This window comes from Crinia signifera, chromosome 3 (assembly GCF_055691185.1).
Source record: "Crinia signifera chromosome 3, ASM5569118v1, whole genome shotgun sequence".
Lineage (NCBI taxonomy): Eukaryota > Metazoa > Chordata > Amphibia > Anura > Myobatrachidae > Crinia > Crinia signifera.
The window spans coordinates 27,892,503-27,904,078 of record NC_139219.1 but is presented as its reverse complement, the minus strand read 5'-3'; the positions used below and the strand labels follow the sequence as shown (position 1 = coordinate 27,904,078).

At 46.4% G+C, this 11,576-nt stretch overlaps 1 protein-coding gene across 1 annotated transcript in view; it reads left to right on the top strand.

Annotated features, from left to right (window-relative positions):
• The first annotated feature begins 8,659 nt into the window (after nt 1-8,659).
• COQ8A (coenzyme Q8A) overlaps nt 8,660-11,576 on the top strand; it is a 41,536-nt gene continuing 38,619 nt past the window's right edge. The window contains exon 1 of the mRNA XM_083175528.1: nt 8,660-8,816. The gene's annotated coding sequence lies outside the window, so the exon portion shown is untranslated. The remainder of the gene's footprint in view (nt 8,817-11,576) is intronic.

Sequence of the window (11,576 nt, the reverse complement as noted above, 5' to 3'; positions counted from 1 at the left end):
TGCACAGCCTGGCCGCAGCCATGCCTGTCAGTGCACTGCAGCACACTGTCAGGGACCTGGACGCTCAGCCACATGCCCGCTGTGCTGCTACCGCCTGCCCGCCCGGCCACTGGATGGATGGATGGATGTTGCTTCTGCCTGTCACCACTACCTCTGTAAGTGGCGGGGCAGGGGGATGGGGAAGAGTGGCGGAATTAGAGGGCATTTATATTGATTTTTGGGGGGGCGGGTCATTTATATTTTTATTAGGGAGGCCAATGCCGGGATTGAAAAAAAAATGCCATGGGATTGGCATCCCTAAACCCAGTTGAGACCCTGCACTTCTGGTGTAAAAGTGGTATAATACCACTTTTAATACTTTTGTAATACTTACAATAACCTGGTTTATTGCTGGGTCAACTTGGGTCGCTGCTCAATGTAAAATAGTCCCCTGAAAAATAACCTGGGTCTGGTGATCTAGGAATTGAACTAGGTAGCAAGTAGGGTTGCATCTGGGTAGGAGATTGGTAATGGTGCAGCGTAAACAGGTCCCATTAAAAGCCTATGCTTGATTTGAATATTGAAAGTGCTGACCCAAAATCTCTGAGACCAGCAAATCGGGGTATGAAGTCAAAACCCCTCCCAATTCTGTGGCTCCCAGGACAGTACTTTAAATACAGTTGAAGTGCTTAAGGTCTAGTACTATTCTTAACCCTCCTTGGAATTTCTCTTTAGTAAATATTATTTCCGGGCTCCTTACCCTGCCTCTGTGGGGTATGGCATCTTCCTGGGTTAAACAGTGCTGTTATGTGTGAAGGCCCATACATGCTAGACTAGTTGATTATTTTCAGCTGATATAGTCGCCTAGTGTGTATTTCCCAGCGACAGACGACTAGTGGTGATGTGCGCTCCCACATCATCGCTAGTCACCTGTCGCTGGGGCATACACACTAGGCAACTTTCGCTGAAAATCGCACAAAACGGCTGTTTAGAGCGATTTTGGTTTTCAGCTGAAAATCAACTAGTTTGTGTATGGGTCTTTACATATAACACTGTATATCCCAGGAAGATGTGACGCAGGATGTTAGATATTCCATTTCAGTGCACCAAAGATCTTTATGGAGGAATGCCATCTTCCCCTAACCTGAGTGGAGGAAGTAGCAGAAGTAACATTGCTCTACACCCATTAATTGGATGAACTATTGGGCCCAAAAAGAAAGGGACACAACAGGAGGAGAGGTGATTTAAGAAAAAAAAAAAAAAACTTTTTAAATGTGCACAAATATCTGCAGCTACTCTTGTTTATTTTAAAGAAATTATATGTTTCTTATATGTTCTTTTTTTTTTTTTTTTTGAGGCTTCCATGATCCCAAGCAATCAAACACGCCTCTAATGCTGCTTTCAGACCGCATAACTGGCTTTGACCCTGTATTTGAAAACGTTTTTAAAAAATGGGTCTGTCACTTTGCCCAACCAGGAGACCTTATTCTGCACTCCCAGCTTCTTTCTGGCGTCTTCGACATGGGAGAGGTACCCGATGCTTTTGCAGAGCTGTCTGGGGTGACCCGCGCCAGCAGCTGTAAGTGCGCCTCCCTCATCCCCCGGTATCTGAGGCTGCTGGTCCCCTCTGAGCCATTGCCGTGCATATTTAATGAGCCGGCCGCTCATTACATATATGCATATGTAATGAGCGGTCGGCTCATTAAATATGCACGGTACTGGGGACCAATAGTGCTCACTGCTGCCTGGGTATCGTTTCAGACCGCAAAAAAAAAAAATGGTCTGAAACGGGTAGGACCCTGCTTTTTTTCGTTTTAAAATACCAGTTATTTTAAAACGGTAAATTCACTCTGGACCTTTCAGACCGCACATATTACCGTTTTGAAACGGTAAAAAAACGGCAATATACCAGTTAATATGTGCGGTCTGAAAGGGGCATAACTGAGACTGCTCTGCCTTCATCAGGACTGTTGGGAAGAAAATACCTGTCGAGACTCACAAATTTCTATGGTTTTAGGATGTGTTCTTCCCATGAACCACTGCCGGATTTACTTCCAAAGCAAAAAAACTTGAACAAAGTATTTATCCTTGTACATGAAAATGAGCAGGTACGCGGCATAACTTCAACAAGGAGGAGCATCGAGCCGTACAGACTAATAATAGTCATCTTATTTTCCGTCCAGCCAACAAAGGAGGCGATTTAGTGATCCAGGATTTACAAGAATACAACATGGAAAAGGAACGTCGGACCAGCGCTACTTCTGTTTTTTGCTTAACAAAGATCCTACTGTGACTTTTCAAAAACAGCTCAGTGACTTATTGGAACAATATATTGCCAAAATGATGTGAGGCTTTAATACTTGCCTGTAATATATACTACGGCCAAAATCTATAAGGCTTTGGTTAATCCCCCCTGGTCACCACCATATTTTAGCAGCCTGGGGTTCTAATTTATTGCTGATACATTGTTTGAACCTTGCACACAGGATCATCCTGATGGTCTGTTCCATACCCCAACACTCCTGAGTGCCATTGGGCCTTATTCTAGTTCAATCTTTGATCTGACAAAATCCTTCTTAGATGGACAAAACCATGTGCCTTATTTTGGTTCACTCTTAGAGGCAAAATCCTTCTTAGATGGAAAAAACCATGTGCACTGCAGGTGGGGCAGATATAACATGTGCAGATAGAATTAGATTTGGGTGGGGTTTTTCTTCAAAGTGAGATATATATTGCAGTGTAGAAATAAAGCAGCCAGTATTTTCCCTGCACAGAAACAAAATACTCACCCAAATCTAATTCTCTCTGCACATGTTACATTTGGCCCCCTGCAGCGCACATGGTTTTACCCATCTAAAAAGGAATTTGCCTCTAAGAGTGAACCAAAATAAGGCCCCATGTGCACTGCAGGTGGGGCAGATGTTACTTGTGCAGAGAGAGTTAGATTTGGGTGGGGTTTTACTTCACAGTGAGATCTATATTGCACTGTAAAAATAAAGCAGTCAGTATTTTCCCTGCACAGAATAAAAAAATAACTCACCCAAATCTAATTCTCTCTGTACATGTTACATCTGCCCCCCTTCAGTGCACATGGTTTTGTCCATATAAGAAGGATTTTGTCAGAGTGAACTAGAATAAGGCCCATTGTTGGGAGAAATTTGAATTTGTAGCGCAAAAACGGCTATTCTGCATTTCTTGGGACTGGCGTCTAGCTGGGTATTTTGGTTTTTATTCCAGCACCCAGTTAATGATTGACCTAACCTGGACTCATTTTTGGAATTATCTTGTCTCCTCAATGCATGTGCAGTGTAAGCCTGTACGTGCACCCCAACAGAGAGGATAGGGAGAGACAACAGACATTAGAGCGAACCTGCTGCTGGGGTAAATATGGGAAAGGTGGTGGGCAGGACAGTAAAAAAAGTATCCGAGCCCAGGTACTTGTCAGGGGGTGTGGCCTAATCACGGGAGGCGTGGCCATGCACTCTTATTTTGAAATGACTTTCTTTGATAAGAAAACCCACCATCCCAGCCTTCATTTACTAGAGGCTGAAGCTCACAAACTCACACTGAGATAGTGATCATGTGGCCCAGCGTCTCTTACCGCCCCATACATTAGGCCCCGATTTCCCCTCCGCTCCCCGGAGGCCTATACACAAGGCTATTTCAGGGCATTTTCTAAGCCATCTAACTTGATCGCTTAGAAAATTCCCCTACATCGGTTCGTTTGTAGGGGCTATAGCGATGCACAGCCCCGCGCGCCTCCGGGCATTAATATTCAGCATGCTGGATAAATCTAGTAATTGACGGTCATTGATATTGAATCAGTATCGAAGGCTGCCGGGTTGGCCCGTGTATATACCCCATTACTTTTATCCACGAATGGAGAGAAAAAAAATCATTCAAATTATTTTTCATCCGGGTGGTTGCAAGCTAGTGAGGGAATTCGGGCAGCGGGGGTGCGCTTACCTGTCCGCTAGGCTGCGAGGATGCACAGTCTAGCGGATAGGTCTGAATCAGGCCCTTCATGTATAGGAAAGTGATCTGCTTTTTCCCCATTATTAACTCCCCTTAAAGTTGGTGTTTACAAGGCTGCATGTGGCAAGGCCTGTGTCCCCAGCAGCACAGAGTATATCAGGAGATGCAAAACATGACATCCACTCAAAGAATGAGGGCTGAAGGGAATACATAGTTAATAAAAGTCTTATTTTGAAGTTATTTGGAAAGGGTGTGTCACTGTGTCTGCAGCAGAACAGGTTCCTAGGACACAGAACCATAGGAGGCAGGGAAGGGAGAAGGGGAAGCCCAGAGTCCGTTTTGGGAGACGAGGTCCCCAAATGACAGCAGATTATCAATCCCTGACAGTCGGCAGCTGTAGTGCATCCAACGATGCAGGTCCAGCCAGTGGCCTAACTATAGTCCCGCAGCCCCCGCGGTGGCGGGGAGGCGCTAGGCAGGAGTGGGCGCCTGGGGGGTCTGCGGGACTATATTTACCACCTGGTCCCGACTCCTGCCCTCCCCCTCCTTACCCCATTGCCGCCGGCGCCGCTGCCTCTAACCCGACACGCAAATCTGTGTCGGGTGACGGGTGGTCCCCGGCTCCGGCTGCAGTGCTAATATAATAAGAGACACTCGGAAAATGGCTGCCCCCATAATGCTGTATGGGGGCAGCCATTTTCCGAGTGTCTGTTATTATATTAGCACTGCAGCCGGAGCCGGGGACCGCCCGTCACCCGACACAGATCTGTGTGTCGGGTTAGAGGCAGAAGCGCCGGCGGCAATGGGTACGGGTAAGGAGGGGGTTAATATTTCGGGGGGGGCCCTCGAAATGTCTGGCGGGGGGGCGCAAAAAAGTAGTTACGCCTCTGGGTCCAGCGCATGTGCAAGGTAACAAACAACGGTACTTTGTGCTAGGGACGGCGGATCCAGCGGGTTTGTAAGAAGCAGTCTCCAAGGGGGCATGTTTTCTCCAATAGGAACCACCTGTATCATACCTCCCAACTTCTGTGTTGGGGAAATAGGGACACTCGCCGCGCGAGCTCCCAAAAAGGGGGCGGGGCGTATGCAAATGAGGGTGCGGCTTATGCTAATTAGCCGCAACCTCATTTTCATACGAGAATAGACGCTGTGCGCATGCGCACAGCGTCTATTCTATTAGATTGGGGGGTCTCCCAACTGCCACCCCCCGCAGCGGGACAATGCCTGCCGCGGGTGGGACAGCGGGACAGGACCCGAAAATCGGGACTGTCCCGCTGTAATCGTGACAGTTGGGAGGTATGCTGTATACAACCTGTTCTACTTGTTCTGTCACTTGAGAAAAACAAACTTTTTCCCAGCTGGAGCTCCACCTTCAGTGTAACAGTGACATCCAAGAACAAAACATCCTGAAGCCTTCATAATATTAGCTAAGGGTGGTGCTGCAGCTTATCTTGTGCTGTGCAGAAGGAGCTGTTGCTATCGCCAATTCCCGGGTGCCGCTTATTATCTCAATCAGTTACCTTCTATGGGAGCTGCCGATACAGGGCCTTATTCTAGTTCACTCTTTCTGACAAAATCCTTCTTAGATGGACAAAACCATGTGCGCTGCAGGGGGGCAGATGTAAAATGTGCAGCGAGAATTAGATTTGGGTGAGTTATTTTGTTTCTGTGCAGGGTAAATACTGGCTGCTTTATTTTTACACTGCAATATAGAGCTCACTTTGAAGTAAAACCCCACCCAAATCTAATGCTCTCTGCACAAGTAAAATCTGCCCCACCTGCAGTGCACATGGTTTTGTCCATCTAAGAAGGATTTTGTCAGAAAGAGTGAACTAGAATAAGGCCCACAGTGACAGGGTATCTGCTGTTTGCACTGGAACAACAAGCGCAACGCAAGATACAAACTGTAACCTTACTTTTAGTGGGATTTAGCAAAACGCATCGCTGGAGGGGTGTGGCATAGAAAATCTACAGTCATTAGACAAGGAATAGGTCGACTCCATATGCTTGACATATATAAGGTACAAAATGTTGACACAGAAGTTTTTTTTTGGGGTTTCAGTTTTTATCAGGGTTGCCAACTTTAAGAATCTCCTCTCAGGGATAAGCCCCGGGAGGAGTCTTTCAGCAGCAGCTCTGGGGGTGGGGCTTGATCGTGGTGTCATAAAACCCCGCCTCCATTGACAGCAAGACGAGGAGTAAGCCGTGTCTTCAGAACCTTTCTAACGGATAATTTTGATAAAGACCTTTAATTAATTCTGTTTTTGTCTGACGTCTCCCCCCCCCCCCCCTCCCTTACCCTCCCAATACTTACCCACCCCATCTACCCTGCTATGTTTATTAGATAAGTATGAAAGATTTAATACTTTGTGAGACTGAAAACTAGATCTTTTTAGAATTTCAGTAACTGGAATCCATGTAGGCCCACTAAGATTTGGACCCAACGTGGCCCTATACCATTGGTTCCTTATTAAAACTCTGGCTATATTACACATTAACCTGATCCTCACCAGGAGAGGGGAGAAAAAAAATAAAATAAAAAAATCATCAAACCATTGAGTCTTTAATCGCAGGTATACGTGATTTTAACTTTTATTAATCCAAACTGATAACAGATTAAATAACAGAATTACTCCGAAGATCGTCTACTATAAAATAATGAGGACCCATAAGCAAAACAACGCTCTAGTAACTCTGTGTATATTAATATATGTATGACAATATTCCCTGTTTTCTGAACAAATCGATACATGGATGTACCAATACTTTAACATATGGTTGTTATGTCTCACAATGTCCGTACATTTTGTTTTCTATGTACTAAATAATTGAAAAATACAATAAAAACGTTTAACAAAAAAAAAAACAACCCCCGCCTCCATGAGGTAAGATAGCTGAATTCGCAGATCTCTGGAGGGGGCAGGGCTAAAATTATGTGATTGTGACATTTTAGCTCCACCCCCCCCCCCCCCCCCCCCCCTCTGAGACCCGCGGATCGGAGGGTTGCCCACCTTTCCGGGAGGGGGACCCGATTTTCGGGAGACTCCCGACAATTCCGGGAGGGTAGGCAACCCTGTTTTCTATGTTTCATGATATTTGACCACAATTATATCAAACGTCAACCTTCGAGGGCTCGCTTCCCTCACCACATTTCAGTCAAGGTTACTATTAGGGTGGCTGATCCTGGGATTTGTCCCTAAAATTTACGTGATGCGCAGCCTAATACCGGGCAGCGTCATTAGTAGCTCCCAATCCCGCTGTGCAGTCAGAGGTCACGCTGCACAGGCCATTCGCTGCACCCAGCACTGCCGATCCCATCCAGACTGTTGTACCGCTCCCACTCCCAGACACACTACCTGCATTTTTTTAATTAGGGAGGCCAATCCCGGGAATCACAGTATTGAGCATTTTTTAATCCCGAATCCTGGCGTTGAAATAATGCATCCCTAGTTACTATTCCCAATCGTAGTCCAAGTGAATGGTGAACTAAGCAAAAGTAGAAAAATGTATCAACTATTGTCGACCTTCTAACCCGTTGACCTTAATCTCTGTCTATTTATTTATTTACAGTTTCTTATATAGCGCAGCAGATTCCGTTGCACTTTACAATAGTAGACAGTGATAAGACAAACTGGGTAACAACAGACAGACTTGGAGGTAGGAGGGCCCTGCTGCAAGCTTACAATCTACCTTTTACCTGTGAAACTTTTGACCCTGTCGACCTAATACATGTTGACCATATAGTGCAGGAGTGGGCAATAAGCAGCCTCCCCAGTTGTTGATGAACTACACATCCCAGCATGCCTTGCCTTTTTTCTATTTGGCCATGCTGAAACTGATGCAAGGCAGGCTGGGATGCGTAGTCCATCAACAGCTGGAGGGCAGCTTATTGCCCAGCCCTGATTGGTGTCACCCTATCTAGACAATACAAATCTATCTTCAATCTAGATACTTCACTCAGGGCCAAATGTACTAAGCCTTGAAAAGTGATAAAATGGAGTGTGATAAACCACGAACCAATCAGCTCCTTCCTGTTATTTTTCAAACCCAGCTTGTAACATGGCAGGTAGGAACTGATTGGCTGGTGGTTTATCACCCTCCATTTTATCACTTTCCAAGCTTAGTACATCTGGCCCTCAAGCACTAAAGGTGCCCATACACGCGCCAGCGAACATCCCATTGCACAGATCAAAAAGTATGTGCTGCACATACTTTTTGAACTAGGTCCTGATCGCATCACATCGCATTGCATCTGATTGGTTGCTATAGGCAACATCTCTTCAATTTTAGAAGCTTTAGTAAACGGGGCAAAGTAAGGGGCATTTGGTGCTGTCTTAAAAATTGGGACATATCTATGTCGAAAATGGGGACAATTTTAGCACATAACTAATACTGTGTTCCCTTTGTGTATTAATGAGTTACTGACTGACTCACTGAGGGAACCTGACTGCCACTTCACTGAACACTTCAAGTTGTTCTCCTCAGACAGACTGACAGACTAACATTACTGCGCTGTGATTGGCTGGCGCCGCCGCCGACTCCTGTTGTTGTTGCCGCTCTCCCTGGCTGACCACGCCCACCCACATAGCGGCGCTTGCCCATTGGCCGAAACTCCCAGGCGCATGCCTCGGGCACGCTCCCCGGTGACTGTCAGTGACTCCGTCCAATACCCTGGGCGCCCGTGACAGCGGCGTGCCTGGTGAGCCAGTAGCAGGGCGGCGAGGCGCAGAAGGGGCGGGACTGCCAGGGGGATGGGTGTCTGTGTGCACGCAGCAGCTGGTAAACACACCGAGCGAGCAGCACCTCGTGGCGGAGAGGAGACCACAGGAGAAGGCGGAGGAGAGTCCCGGGTTCGGGCACGGGTAGGTGGGGTGGCTCTATATGCCATGCATTATGCCGGGAGAGGGGTCTGGTGTGAGCAATGCTTATAGATCAGTCAGCTGCAGTGGTGCATGTCTGTCTGTCTGTCTATTGCTTGGTAAAGGCTATACAATTCACTGTGTGTGTGTGTATATATATATATATATATATATAATATAATTGCTGCTTATGTAAGATCAGCTATCTCAGTTGTGCATTAATGCCCATTTTAGCCCTTCATATATGGTTGTGCCCATGCTGCGCCATCTGGGAGCAGTTGCAGGCAGGTACTGTACATAGGATGTATGGGGCTTGCATACTGGGGGGTGTCCCCCTTTCTGTCTGCATAAGGATCACTGCTGTAAAGTTGTTTTTTTTTTTCCTTCCCCCCTCCCTAGTCTCTTATGACTCTTGGCATAGTCCAGGGGAGATGTTGCCAGGGGGAGCTGTGAATCTAGGACACGCTATTGTGGCGCACAATGCTGCCTTAGTACACCTCTGTGGCACACTGCGGTGACGGTATAGGCCGGCAATGTCACGATCAGCTCTACAGTCTGCAGTTGTACCAAAGTTGCTAGCATCACCACTTAAATGCCAGCGGCGGTGTTGCTGTTTGTGCGCCCTTTGGACTTTGACCTTGGCAAGTGTGATGACCTTGTTTGTCCTCTGCTCTACCTGGGCACATGGACTAGAGTGTCAGCTGTGCGTCAGCGCTGAAGGCTCTACTACACAGAGTGGTGGAGAGCTATAGATCTACATAGAGGCTTATACATGAAAGAAGAACAAAAGTGGGTTTAGGTTCCAGACTTCGATCTGTCTCCTATCATGGAGAAATATATACAGTATAATGTGCCAAGTAGTGCAGCCATTGCGGAATGTTGGGTACACACTATACAATGTACAAACAATACGAGGTCATGTGTGGTATGACTGTCCGAGCGCTAAAAAGCTGCTCTCGCCACAGTTTCTATTCACCCTGTATGGGGACTATGGGGGGACCCCCACTTGGGAGAATAGCCCCTGTCAGTTGGGATCCCGACTGTCGGCCCATCCTCCAAAAGTCGTCTGTGATTTCCCTTGAACTCCCGGACAAACGACCTAGTGCTTCCACAATGTACAGTCTTGCAATAGACCTAAGGATATATAGTCAGCGGCCACGTCCAGGTGTATGTGGCCCTTGGCGATCTCCGATTGAGCTGCATGTAGGGCTGACCAGAGGATGTCGCTAACAACCGGACAAGCGTGCATAGACACTATATGATGTGGATGATTTATCGTTACCATGCACCAACAAATTGTTAAAAAAAATAAAATTGTGCAGTGTGCACATAGCTTTAGGAAATTGACTTTTAATCTGTGCTTTTACCATAGGGACTTTGTATGGTGTTGCCAACAGACGCCTGCACCGTTGGGGGGCAGGACTCTGAACATGAAGCTTGCACTCTAATTGCTAATACGGAATGAACAGCCTTATGTGCACAGTTGTCTTGCCATCCCCATGTCTCTAGCACATATCATGGAGTGTGTGTGTGTGTGCACAGGCGTGTCCTGGCATCCCCATGTTAGTAGCACATATCTCAATGGAAGTTCTGCTTTTGACACTAGTTGTTTTTGGGATGGTCTGAGCAGGGTTTAGGAGGGGTGTCTTCCCCCTCAACAGGCGTGTCCTGGCATCCCCATGTCAGTAGCACATATCTCAATGGAAGTTCTGCTTTTGACATTAGTTGTTTTGGGGATGGACTGAGCAGGGTTTAGGGAGGGGTGTTCCTGCCCCCCCCCCCCCCCCCCATGCCCTTTCCACATTGGGTTGGTCTGCCCTTGTGCCGCTGGCGTTTTGCAGACCTGTATTGTTGTTGGCTGGGTGCCCTTGTTAGGAGGGGGGAGTGAGGGACGTTAGACTGCTCTCCTGCAAACACTTATGTTGCTCTGGAAACGGAGAGTCCCCAATTACCCCCCTTTTCCTCAAAGGAACTTGCAAATAGACATTGCTTCCGTAAATCTTATACCTGTACAAAGCCATGGCACTGTTAAGCCAAGGGGCGGAAAACACAGATTCCAGGCCAGCGATATCTTGGGAATTATCCAGCCCTGGGCCTGGCGAATAATTATTATTATGCTTTTGTGATATGTAACTTTGTTTTCTAGAATAGTCAGTCTGGTAGTTTCTACTCTTGTTAGCAAACTGGTTATGCTGCTTCCCATATAAGAATATAGGAAATTTTTTTTTTTTTTTTTTTTATATATATATATATTTTTTTTATGTAGGGCAAGTGCATGCTCCTTGTAAGGTGTGTATTGGGGGGCAGGGGGGTGTTATTGGGGTGAGGTTATTTCAGCATTGTCTTTATCCAAAATACTACTATTAAAGCATTCTGTTTATATACCACTGCCACATGTAGCGTGTGTGTGTGTATACATAATATTTATTTAGCTCTCGTGTGTGTGTGTGTGTATATACACACTGATCGGCCAAATCATAATATGTTTATATACACCTGCGCTTGTATCAACATCCAGTACTAGTTAGGTGCTTTCTCAGGGTAACCATGTAAAATCCAAGGGTCACATACAGAATTTGTAGAAGTGGGCACTCGCTAATGATATCATGTGGAGTTGACACAAGCAATAGGTCAGCACCGCAGTGGTTGATGCCTGAGAAGGTCCACATGACTTTTTAACAATATTTTTTTTTTCTTTGGACTTCTTCAGGCTTTACGATCCATGTGGAATATGATTGGGAATGGTGAATTGTGCCACGCACA